At 37.8% G+C, this 13,762-nt stretch overlaps 1 protein-coding gene across 1 annotated transcript in view; it reads right to left on the bottom strand.

Moving 5' to 3' along the window:
* The window catches only part of SASH1 (SAM and SH3 domain containing 1), a 535,527-nt gene that overhangs the window by 320,721 nt on the left and 201,044 nt on the right, over window positions 1–13,762 (bottom strand). The window lies entirely within an intron of this gene.

Below are 13,762 nucleotides of genomic sequence, written 5' to 3'. Positions count from 1 at the left end.
TTTCTCTCATTATTATGTTGTTGTTACAGGACAAATTCAGTCTACATTTCACACAGTTACGGTTATACCAAGGGACAGGGAGAGCTCTCTACACCAAAACTAGGTCCAGGCACACACCACTTACAGGCAGGAGGCCCAAACAACGCAGGGCTAAAGACCACTGCATAATGTATTTCAAACCAGATACCACTGAATGTTTCGTATATTCTTGTTCACAGACATTTCAAAGTATTTTTTTAAACTGCATTTTTAATAAAAGTTAGTTTTACAAGCCAGTCAAAGGAGGTTGTTCTGTAGACTGAACTTCATCTCCCTCTTCCTTCTTTTCCAATTAATATTTTAATGAAGCTTCTTCCATCTGTACTTCCCAGTCTAATAACAGGCCAAGGAGGGCAAAAAGATCCCCATGCAAAATTATAAACAAATACTGCAGAGAGAAACATCAATGGCTGAAGAATTATAGTGTCTTAATAGCTAGGGTCAGGTCATATCCAACAAAGGGGAGTGAGATGGCTTTCCTCTGGGCAGAAGACACAGACTGCACAGAAGACATCCCATTAAGACTTTACTATACATTTTGTCAATACTCTTTGCTCATGGGAGTTCTCATGAAGGTCTGTTTGGATGGCGCCATCTCAGAGAGATACAGCTTTAACACACTGAGAGGCACTGAAGAACTGTCAGTACAAGGAAGGAAGTCTAAGGTAGAGGCACTTGGGTAATGAGAAGAAGGATATTTGTGCTATACACCTGAATTTTAAAAAAGTAAATTTCGGGAAGCTTTGTAAAGGTTAAAGTCACTACTGGATGGCTGCCATCATGTAGCAGAGACCAGGCACGTAATTGTGCCTAATTACAGACCAACTTTAATCCACCAGATGATCTGGCTGCGCAGAAGTCTGGCAGGAGCTATCAAGAAACACCACCTTGAGGGGCTCAGTACAGGCAGGCTTCAAAAGCTTTTTTTCACTTTTGAAACATTTCTGCAAGGCTACCAGAAGGCAGTTTAAAAATTAGCTCTGTTTTCCAGCCTAATTAAGCTTTTAAAACACTGAATATTTACTTGGTGAGTAAATTTAGCACATACCCACAGCCATGGAGCTACAATATGCTACCTAATGTTCTGAACATAGAGCATTCTGAACATGTCTTCTGAATATAACCACTAGTTTTACAGATTACTTTATTATGCAGGTATTTTACACAGTATCTCTCGTCTTTGACAACCAGCAGAAAATGAAGGCAGAGTCAAGAGTTTCTGAAGAGAGCGAATTATTTCCTTAACTACCAGTAATCATGGATACTGTATTTCCACAAAAGCAGCATTAGCACTTGATTTATTTCTATCCAAAAGTTAATGCAGTGTTATAGATAGGAAGCATAAGAGACAACCTTTGAAACTTCTCTCCACACTACAACCAGGATGAAGTGAAAACACCACAATTCAGATAATACCAACAGCTGTCTATTTGCTAATTCAGTGGTTTTCAGCCTTTCCTGATTCATAGACCGAGAAGAGTTTTCCATGGAAGACAAGAGCTCTTTAAAAGTTCAATATATAAAGATAGATATTTATCTATCTATATCTAATCTGTATCTGTATCTATATGTCTTGCATCTATATGATACATTATGTCAATTTGACTTCTATATTCCCCAACACACTGTGCCTCAGAAGCAGCACAGGACCCCCAGGAGGCTGTGTGGCTGCTCCTGCAAGGCTCAGCCTTTTATTCTTTTATTTTTTTCCTTTTTTTCCCCTTTCACTGTAAGATTTTATATTTCTTGAAATTCCCAATATTGAATAAGTGTTGCTACAAACAGCAAAATATGCAAACCCTGCTTGAGTCATACAAGATCTTCTTGTTTTAAGATCCATCTCACAACTACAGTGGTACACTTAGGATGGTTGTATGCGTGTAAGTAATAGTTTGAAAATAAGAGAAATGCAAAATATAGTTAAGTAGCTCAAGAAACAGTCAATATCCTTGATTTTTGTAACATTCTTACTGAGGATAACTAAGAAATACATGACAACACAGTCTAGTATTTTGAAGATGGCTCTTGGGTTTTTGGTTTGGGTGCTAGGTTTTCTTTTTTCCAAACAAAGTAAAAAGAACAGAATGGTATCTATATTACCCATTTGTAAGAACTTTTCTGAAGAACCATAAATCATACAAGTCAGCTTAACTTACATTCCAACAATTTCACAGGCTGAATTCACCTATGACATAACTAGCAATTAACCTCTGAGTGGCATCAGTGCAGGATTTCCCCATTAGTTTTCTTGGTAGATCTCCAACCAGGCAAACCAAGCACCTGTTCTGCCCTCAAAAAATCTACACAGAAAACTGAGATGTATCAATAGCAGAAAACACACAACAAGCTTTACAATAAAAAACTCTTCAGAGAACAACAGAGGCAATGTAGCCCTGGAAGGACACCTATCTCAGGTTTTATGGGCTCTGTCATAGGGAAGGAAACTTGGACTGTGTCTGCCACTGCCTGAAGTTGTCTCTCAGCAGCCAGTCTACAGTGAGAGGGATCATGCTGAATGCTACTGCTATGGCTGCCTCTGCCCTTCATCCTTTACATGTAATGGTTCATCTTGGCAGAGGATGCTTTTCCACTAGACCCCTCCCCTGTCAATTTGTCTTGAGAGACCCACTTTACTTAATTTTTTCCTCCTGACTTTGGTTTAAAGACTTCAGGTACACACTGTTTTTAGTGCTATCTTGGCATGTGTTCTTTAATGCCACTGGTACTGCTCTTACTGCCAGAGGTATGGAGCAGCCATCAATTCTATCAATTAATTTCTTCAGAACAAACTCAAAACAGCTGAGGAGACCTGCAGCAGGGTCCAAAGCTTCATATAGAAAGCAGGAGCAGGCCCCACAAGACCAACAGCTCATGTTTTTTTCAGTGAAATGAGAGGAACAATACTGGTGGCATCGGCTAGTTTGAAATCTGGGCTCAGCTTCAGGCAGGCACTGGGGCTGTGGATGCTGGAGGGATAGAGTGTGCTCCTGTGATTCCTACCAGCAGTGCTGCTGGAGCTGCTCAGGGTGCTGACCTCTCATGCTGAGGAAGGCAGCAGCCAAATAAAGCCTGCCTGCAGGGTTTTGCCTCAGCAACATATCACAGCTACTGACAGCTAAGCTGTTTCTGACATCTTCTTCACTCAGCTGCACTTTTCTTACTTCTCCTTTATGAAGGCTGGTTTTTTTGTTTTTCTCAAATGCTGAATATTTTAGCTGGGCTTCTTAAATAAACTTTCATCACATGTATGCAAAGAGGGGAAACTGAATGAAACTTAAAAGAAACATAAGATTTTGCAAGTAGCTTTGATGTTCTCTAGCTTTTTATTTATAGAACACAGATTAACTTCCTTTTGTTAACATCTATTGTTGTTTTATAATGGGTGCTGCTTTGATAAGTGAATTGAAAGAGTTTGCTGCACTAGCAAGTGCCCCATCTTGCTAAAAAGTAGGTTCTGTAAAAATGTGTTTCTGACTGAAAAAGGGAACAAGAACATTTAATCTGGTTTTGGATGATTATTGGAGTAAAGCAATTGCTTTGAAGTTGTGAAATGTGATTTCTTCACTCACACGTAACCCCTAACATTCAGCCTCAACCTACCTCACATACGTGCATTGGACAGAGTCAGTAGGTCTACTCTTCAACTACTTATCCTTTTTGATATAACTACATTGTTTTGCTGAGACCTTACAGGTTCCTTTTCTTCTACCTCTTACATCTCTACAATCAGTACCTTTTTATAATACATAGAGATGTTTTGCCTCTGAGGGGAATGTCAAATCCTTTCTTTATCAAATATGTTTGAAATTTTCTACAGGTATCTAAAATCATCCCAGAAGCAGCAGATATTCTGAGAATTCCTAGGATCCCTACAAAGAGTTACTAGTGAAATCTATTACGAATGAGCCTAGGTGTACGCACTCTAGCAATAGTGGCTTTTGGGGGGCTACTACTATTTCCCTTCTTATTTCCATTCAGACTCCCCCTGTTGTTGTCACACCCGTTGCTGTCCTCAGTGGCACTGTTCAGTACTTTCACAAACTGACAGAGAACCTGAAACTCAAGTGACGAAGTTCTAAAGCAGCACAAGTGCTAAGGCACCTAACACGCAGTTTAAGTGGAAGATAGTGGCCTGGACTCAGACAGGATGTTTCACAAACTTCCAGGTGTCCCCACAAGCCATATCCATACCAATAAATTAAACAGGTACAACCTCAAGGTCTGCTGGTAGGTATCTCCAGCAAAAAGTCAGAAAGCGGTCACAGATAAAACACGCTTTTCAGTCTGTATGGTGTTCAAACTGCCCTTTCCCATCACATAGTCTGCAAATGACTTATCTTTTCCATTACTTTCCCTTTTGATTGCTCATTTTCTGGTCTCTCACAGCTGCATTCAGCACAATGGTGCAGCTCCTTTTACTGAACCCAGATGTCCTCTTGAGAGGTAGCAATGAGCATTTGAGTCTTCTCAAGCCATAGAGGAAACTAAAGGCAGACTTGAGAGCACTGGATGAGTGCTCCAGCTGTGAGGCTACGTGTAAAGGTCAGCAACTTGACTGCAAAGAAAAATATTAGTTATTTGTCCATACTCATAAGGACCATTTTCAGGGATTAATTCCAGGCTCGGGGTCATGAATTTCCATCTTTTAGAGCTCAGAATTCAAGTGTTCAATGTGGTATCTAATTCATAGGAAAAATGCCCTCTTTCATGGTATAAATTGGTAAATATTCTTACCAAAAGGGTTGTTGTTTTTTTTTTTCTCAGCTATAGGTGATCTAACGACTATAATCCTTTGCTATTTGCTCTTCCCACTAGTTGTAGGTGCAATAGCAGCATGATTCACCAATTCGTCATCTGAAGACACCACTTAATGACGTATACTGATCCTCAGGTTACTATAAAATCCAGCTTATTTTGCTTGGGTATGGCTTTTTTTTTTTTTTTTTTTTTTAAGTAATATCTCCTTCCAGTCTAATAAATTATTTTAATTTAGTTGATTTCATCTGCAATGTGATTTCAGAATAGAAAAACATCCCACCTTTTTTTTTTAATTGTCTGTATGCTCTTTAAACTGTTCAGGGCTCCTTTCTCAGCCACCTCTTCCATCTAATGGACCAGATACAGGAAAGGCACATTCCTTTTACTCAAATGTAAAACCACGACGTTTCACATATTTAATGATTTCCAGCTCAGTTTTGCAAAAATAGTATTTGGTGAATTGGACATGCTAGTTAGCTGCCACTCCTTTCCTCTTTCAGCTTCTTCCTGCTCTTTTCTGCAAGCTCCTTTCTCATCTCAGCTTTTTAACCCCAAGGACTTGAACTCTATTTTTAGTCTTTGTATGAATTTCCAATCTAATGCATTTAAAGAACCTATCAGAGATGTCTAAAACCTTGGAAGCAATTAATTAAGTCCTGCTATTTCCAGACTACACCAAAACAATTTGTCACTGCATGTAAAATGGTATAATCGAGTAGTATAAATGTTTTCAGGCCAAGTCTTGCTATGAATTATTTAGTTCATCTCTCCTAATTAAAGACCTATTGGAGGATTAATGTCTCATAACCTGGCAAACTACTTTACTAAGTAACAAATTATCCATATAATGACCTCAAACTAAATTTATGTAACCTGAGTAGTAATTTTCATAAGTATACAAAATCCACTGAAACAGAGAAATCTGCATTCAAAAAAAGGAATCTGTACCAAATGTAAACCTATACTAAAATAACCAATTCACTGAATATCTGGGAATTTTCAGCACTTACATCAGTATACATTTATAAGGACTGCTTCTGTGAGCACAGCAAGATAACATAGTTATGCTGTGGAACAAAACCACAGATTTTCCATTTAACTCATGGAAATACAACTTATTTTGCTCTGTAATGCACGCAATATATACATTTTCTAATGTTAAAATTTTTTATTATAAGCCTATAAAATATGCTATACACCTGAAATTGGTTATTAAAAGAAAACAATGTAAATGGTTGAAAAATGTAGGGAAAGATGAAATAGGTCAATATAGAAATATAGGTCAATGTGGAAAGATGAAATATTGGTCAATATAGAGCAACTGCCTATTAGGAGGAAAGCAGGATGTAATGCTATGCTTCCACAAACAAAATGTTCAGAATTGTTATTGTTTAGTTGTCAAAAAATTGATAAAACTAAATATTAACAGTAAAAAAAAAAAAAAAAAATAGGGTATAGCAAAAAATCAACAGCGACACTTTGTAAGCTTCCCCTCTGACTCCCAGGGCCCTGGCTGGCTGTTTCCAGGACTTGAGGCCCATCTCTGATCCAACCCAACTGCGTTACTGTACCTCTGGCTTTTGAGAAAATGACTAACTTAGGAAAAAGAGCCGTCTGAAAGAGCAGAAAGATCAGAAAATAAAAATTATAAATGGGTACAGTTGCTGAGCTGGGGCTTGTTACTAGTGCAAGAATTCAAGAGGGAAAGAAAAGTAAGCTGGCTTTCAAGAGGGAAAGTTGCATCAACAGAGCAAGGTATAAAATCCTAAAGGGAAAAGCCGTGGATGCTAGTCAAGTGAGCTGGGAATCATCAGGTCACAGATGTGAGCTGTCAGTGACAGCAGTGATGACAGAGCTGGTGGCAGACGGCAGCTCAGCAGCGCAGCGGAGCCGGTGCCGGGGGCGGCAGAGGCTGACCCTTCCCACCGGGCCCGTGCTGGCCGGAGGTGCCGCGGGCTCAGCCTCAGAGCTACCGCTAATGCCTACGGACTGGGGCTTAGCCTAAGAGCTCATTAAATCCTACTGAGCTACCTAGACAATAATTGCTTTATACTCCTTGTAATATATACATATATCTCTTATCCAACATCTTTTTGTACCAGCTAATGACAACTGAACAAACCCATCCAAACTGGAAAAAATGCCTGCTGCTTTAATATTTCTTCTGCTGAATACATGACCTATTTCTGTTAAGCACAGCTGATCAGGCTATGACTGGACAACTTCTGAGTCCCAGATTTTCAGACCTTATTTCTGCTTTATGTTCTGCTTTTACCAGGCCACAGTTTTAGTAAAATGAAAACCAAGTATCAACTCTTCTTATCCCCTTTTAATATCTGCAGAAGAAATTATAATCAACATACATATTCCAGTCTGATTGGAGACAAAAAAACTGCTTAGAGGACATAAAGAATTTATTACGTCTCTCTGTCTTTGATCCTATAAACTCTACTGTAATACACATATTATCAAAGACAAAGCTAAGCAAAAACATCTGCACTCATATACACCAAATGCCCTCAAGAAAGATGAAAAATAGCCAGTCAGAGCATCTTACTTGGCTTGTAAATAGAAAGGGAATAATGAATTTGGATATGCCTTCTGTAGTCTTGGGGAAAATGCCTGAAGGAACATGTTTTACTGAAGAACCCAATCCATAACATACATAATATTAATACTCATCCAAATACAACAGTACAACAGAAAGAAAATTCAAACCCAACAAACAGTCCCCCCTGACCAGGGCTTTAACAAGCCTCTGAAATACCTAACCTTACAAAACTGCTTCTTAGGAAGAAAAAGCCCTTCAAAGTAATAGAACAGAAGCCTCTGAAAATCATGCAATAGTTAAAAGCATAAATGTTAGCAAACCTAACTGAATGGGCTTGAGGGTTTTGATCCACTGTACTTTAGGAATATAGCATGACATAAGTTCCAGTACATAATAAAGGATTTTTAAAATTCCAGTACAAAAAATGGAAGAGGTGAAAAATAAAACACCTGTACCACATTCTAGATATATGACAAAATATAGAGGGAAATTAAAACGACTTGAGAAGTCTATTTTTGAAAGTCAGAATAATCAAAATGCAAACTATGCTACAATTTCTTTTTGAGTAAATGCTCAATAAAATGTAGAAAATAACAAAGAAAATATAGTGCCTTCAAATCAATTATATCTGTCTTTGTATTATTCATTCCCTATTCAGGAATGTTCTATAAAAATATCCCTCCATCTTCAGGATTCAGGAAGCATCACCTTCACTACAGGTCTATGTTCTGTGTTTTGTATGAAATACACATGTGCACAAGCCCCCCTGCAGAGGGGAAGGGAAAAAGAACCCAAACAGTTTTGCAGGGTTTATTTTCCTCAGAGTCCAGGTCTTCACATACTCCTGTGCAGCTTGTCCTCTAAACCAAGTAGTTGTTACAAGACCCAGTTGCTGACTGGTACTAAACCCAGTTACAGTACACCTGCTCTATCTATAATGCTTCTGCTCTATCTCAATAATCCCCACTACCAAGTCCAGCCTGGCACATGGCACAGCACGTTCCTAGACAGAAATTTAGGGAGGCTTGAGGTTAGCAAATAGTGCAAATGAGGACTGTAGAATTCATTCTGATGAATTTCTGTATGATTTTAACTGTTTCTAGAAGAAGCACGTAGAGTTGTGCAAATCGTTACCTTTAATATAGAGATTGTACTTGTAATCTGTCCATGGTGTGCTTTGGATATATTTTTGAAGGTTTGATCCTACAGTTCTGGAGAGCACAACAACTTCTTGAAAACAGCAGGGGAAAAATGTGACAAGACAAACTTTTGTGTTTTCTATTGGGAGCTGCAAGGTCAATGCTGATTTAATTGAGATGTGGGGAGCAGAGCTTTACCCAGAGGTATAAAAGAGAAAGATGCTACAAGATTTCTTCTCATGAAAATTTCAATTCAATCAATATGAAAGCTACACATTTGGATCAAAAATGGCAGGGAATCCTTGAGGACTCTTCTTACAAAGAGTTCACATAATCTTGGAATAGCCTTTGAAAGCCTGAGAGAGGTCATTTTGTGGCTTTGAAAATGTTGAAATATCTGAAAATAATCAATGTTGCTGGGATCTTCACTTTTAAATTAATGCCAGGCAGTGACATTTCTTACTATTTTGAGCGCTTCAATACTAGTTTTTTCTTTACCAATAAGGCTCGTCCTAGGAATGCTAAGAATTCTCTAAGTCCTGATGAGGGCACTTGAGGAAGTACAAGGCAAAGGTGGAGGGTAACACTAGGACAAGTTAATATATTACCATGATGAGGACTTTGTCCTAGCAAACCATTTGAGCTCCTAGTATGTTTCTCTGTATCTCTGTATCCCTTCCTTTTTTGTTTTGTAATAGGTATTTTGAAGAAATTCCTGACAGATTTCTGTTCTTCAAAGGCTAAATGAAACAAACAAACAAAAAAAAAAACAAAGAAAAAAAACCCACACAAAACCAACAAGCAAACATTACTTAGGTACCCTATTATAGTTGCTGAATTGCAATATTTCCATCTATAGCATCATCTCGGTTGGATGTCTTTTAAAATGAACTTAAACTAGCACCATATCTGTTTCCATCTAACCCCATTTTAGACCAAGTTATACAGATATGAATCAAAACAAGTCTCATCTTAGTAAGTGAGTTGGTCTCATTATTGGAATATTTAAATTTGACTTGCAGTTTTTTGAATCAGCTAACAGTAAGTGAAAATATGTATATAGTGTATGCAATACTTTATTATCTTTTTATTAAATACACTGGATATATATTTACATTTTTAGTTTAAAGTCTACTTTATTACATTTTTAATAAGAAAAAGTGAAGAAAACAACTAGAAAAAAAAGGAATGGTGATTTAAATTATCTGGGATTTTTGAACTACAACATCAAGTACATTTAAATTTTATTACTGAAGGATTTTTACTTTCCTTTACTTATGTCACACTTTATTTAAGAATGCAGCAACACTGATAATCTCTTTGAAGAGATATGTGCTCAAAATCTATGACTCAAAACCCAAACCATTTAAAATTAAGTAACTGTCAAGGGACGTGTGCAATAAAATGAACATTTAAAAAAATGTAAGCTGATTCTAAGTTTATTTATGCAATTTTCTTCCCTTGTGCAGAATAAATGGATATGCAATTTGCTCTGGCTTTGTGTTTAGATTTAATCTACATCTGAAAAAAAGATTGTTCAATGAATTTCTGGGATAACTAGAAAATCAGATAGAATTAAATCACTCATTGTCCTTATCAGATTTACCTACCCCTTATACGTTATATACACACACACACACAGAGTCATATATGTACCCTCCAAGTCTTCCTTCACTCTGCTTTCTTCCCTCACAATAGTACTGTCATCTCTAGGTCCCACAAAATGAAGTTATTGCATCTTCCCTGCTGGACTGCAATGCAGAAATATGAAAAAGCTGGATCTCCATTGGCCAGGTCACCATTACCATTTCCAAAGTTTTTTGTTTGGCTTTTTTTTGAGGAAGGCATTTTGACAGAAAAACCACCTCATAAGAGGCAAATAACTTGTACAGCACAGTGGTATTTCCAAATACTGCATGTGTCTGAGTTCGGATTCAAAAGGGTGAGAAATACTGGAGCCCCACTGTTTGGCAGTAGTGTCACCAATTACCACTTTGTTAAACCATAGCATTTACTACGTGGAAAACTGCATATACACATAGCGGACTCAAAATAGTGCCAGGGGAGAATAGAACAGGAGACACAGAAGAGCTGTGAAGGTCTTAGTTTAAAAAGAAAATATTTGTGACTTCCTTGTTTTTCCAGTCCCTAACATTTCTGATTCCTGTTGATTCATAAAGCAGATACTGTCGTAGGCCACAGACCTAGTACGCTTACTTAAATAAAGAAGAAAAAAACACCCAAATAACCCAGGGACTTAAACTTTGGTCAGGGTTTAAGAGTCACTGAGCATTAGTGATCCAAGGTACTGTTGAGAGATAGTAGGACAAGACGGATAAATAATATAAATGGTGTGAGTTTTTGATTGATTGCTTGAATGAAATCATTAACACTTTTTTATTGTGATAGGAGACATAAAAACTCAAGACTTGACTATGAGAGAAAATATAGCTACAGCCTGAAATGCCAATTGAAAGGAGAAAAAGAGCCTTTGCTTGTAATGGCATGGAAAGTAGTTCCCCAAAAGTATCACCAGATTAAAGATATGACTAGCAGTAAGTGACCTACCTTTATTTTAACTATCAACTGAACCTTTTCACAGCCCCAGAGGCTAAAAGTGAACTTTCATGCAACCACAAGCAAGTGAATCTCACACAATTCTTAAAAGGCAGCAGTATTAAAAGTAATAGCCACAGTTAAAACCACCATAGAAAGTCTCGCCCTCCATAAGCTAAAAAACACCAAAAAACCCCAACCAAACAAAAAACCCCCCACAAAACCCAAACAAACCGAACCCTCCAAACCAAACCAAACTAAACCACACCAAACCAAAGAACCTTGTCTGCACTGTAATCTTTACATGAGAGGAATTTTGTGCTATTGGTCAGCTCCAGCCTTTTCCATCCTTTCTTCTAGATTTATCAGTTTAGTAATTTGAAAGGTTTATGAATCAAATCAATGTGTTCAGTCAATTCCAGTCTCAAATAACCTTCTTATAGAGGCTGAGACCAGCAACTGTCATTTGAAGAAAACAGGAGCTGTTCTACAGAAGTAACAGAATTTACTGAGGTTTAGAAAAACTTAATCTCTTCCCTTTACCTCTCTGTAGGTATGAAATCACATGCAACTTCCCAGACAGGAAACCAGACCACTTGGATCAATTTGGTGTCTCAACTTCTCGTTTGGGAGAACATTCACTTTAACATTAATATGGGAAAATGGGGTAATGGAAGGATTAATAAGCAGGGAATAGTGAGGCAGATAGTCCTTTGTTGGCACCCTGGTAATAGTCCTTCAAAAGACTTCAACCAGCAAGCATGAAATCCTATATATAATTTCAGCTGCCATATAAAGAGTAAAGTGTTTCTTATCCACTACAGAACTGGTAAAGATTTAAACTTTTGTAACTGAAATCCAGTGAAGGATCTGAAACAGCTGCAGATCTCATATTTTTGATGCTGGATAAGATGAAAAGCAAAAGTTTAGAGGAATATTCTCCTTTCCACTGACATAATTTTAAATTTCTTAAATTGGACAAGACCCTCAGGCCCCTCCTCATGTTTCACTGCCTTGGGTGGCTCTGCCAGCCCACACTTCCTCATTTGCTCTCAGAACTGTGCCCATCCATGTTAGTGCAGGGGGAAGAAAGGTGAATTCCTACAGTCATTCAAGTATGCCTTCCTGCCCAGTCCTGTACCAGAAAAACTTTAGAATAAACTAAAGCACAAAAGAATTGAGAATTGGTGATTGGTGCTGTCTCATCTCAAACATCCATCGTTTTTGTGCCCAAGATCTCTCTGCTAAATGAAGTGAAGAAATGGCCCTTCCTGACCAGTCACATATCTTCTCAGTCTGCAAAGATTCAAGACTTTCTGTTTGCATTTAATAGTATGTGAAATTACACAAGAGCTATAGTAGAAGAACATTAAACACTGAGAAAAATTGGAAGTGAATACGCAGAATAGAGGGAGCAGGTCATTGTCTCGATCCGTAATCTCTAATGGAACCTTACTACTACCCCTAAAAACAACGTTAAGTCATGTAGAATATTACAGAAATGTCAGATAATAAAAAATAAAATCCCTTTAAGAATTTAAATGGCAAGAGCCTTGAGCAGTTGGCAATAGGTTTCTCCCAGAGAAACAACTCATGTAGACAGAGGAGTCAGGATTAGTGGAGCTAGCTGTCATGCAGCTCTGTGAACTTTCTACATTTCTGTTAGCTGAGGGTATTGGCCCGTGCTGACCTTCTGTACTCTGCTTGAGGCAATCACATCAAACTCCCTTTCTGATGAGCCAATGTGAATGGCACTCTGCTAACGACTCCTCCTGCCACATTTCAAGATTCATGGCAGTTACATCCAAAGGAATTATGGACTCCCTATCTTCTGCCTTCAATTAATGAAATCCTTTCAGTTCAAAGACCCTCAACTTGAATGCTAATTCAAACGATATCAAAGTAATTGATAGTCTGCATGAATAAATCTATGTGCTTTAAAATGCTTAGCCCATCAATTTATAATCATGGTGCCTTAAAATGGTGAAATCAGGAATCAGAAAAAATTCCTGTACATCACACATACAGTTGGTTAACCTGTATTACGAAAAGGAGTTAATTTCCTGACCAACTAATTTCACAGAGTAAATTCAAACAGCAAGTAACTACATCCCACTTCTATATGTGAGCTCTTACTTGACCTCTGTCTGGAAAATTTCTGCACAATGACGGTTTCATAGCTTGTATTTCCAGTGTTACTCCTGATTAAAAAAATCCAAACTAATTAGCATGTAACAACCAACATTAACAACATATGCTGGGACTGTAATGAAGTCCTAATTTGTAAAATGTTCTCAAGGATGCTGTATTATTGATTAAAAATTAACATTTTCTCTTGCTCTAGAGCAATTAGTGGAAATGTAAGATAATGAATATTTATAAAGCTAAGGTAAAAACTTGATCATACCCCAAGACACCATTTTTTGTGCTTAATAGCAGCTAGCAAACTGCTGGCAAGCAAATCTTATGTATTAGGTTTCCAAGGCAGAAGTTTGTTCATGGCAGTCTGCTTTACGGCTAGAGCTGAGAATACAAGAAGAGGCTAATTTCCCTCAAAAAAGCCAAAAGGCAGCAGCAACAGCACTAAATAAAGCACAAGAAGCCAAGTCAAGCAAACTTCTCATGCATATTCCCAAGTGTTTCTCGAGAGGTCAAACTGTCAAGTTAGCGAGCACCTTTGACAAATTCAACAGCAATGCTAGTTACAGCTTTGCAGTTT

The sequence above is a fragment of the Corvus kubaryi genome, unplaced genomic scaffold (genome assembly GCF_017639235.1).
Source record: "Corvus kubaryi isolate FWS band 111438036 unplaced genomic scaffold, C.kubaryi_AGA036_p1.0 split3-73, whole genome shotgun sequence".
Classification (NCBI taxonomy): domain Eukaryota; kingdom Metazoa; phylum Chordata; class Aves; order Passeriformes; family Corvidae; genus Corvus; species Corvus kubaryi.
This window is presented reverse-complemented; position numbering and strand designations above follow the sequence as displayed.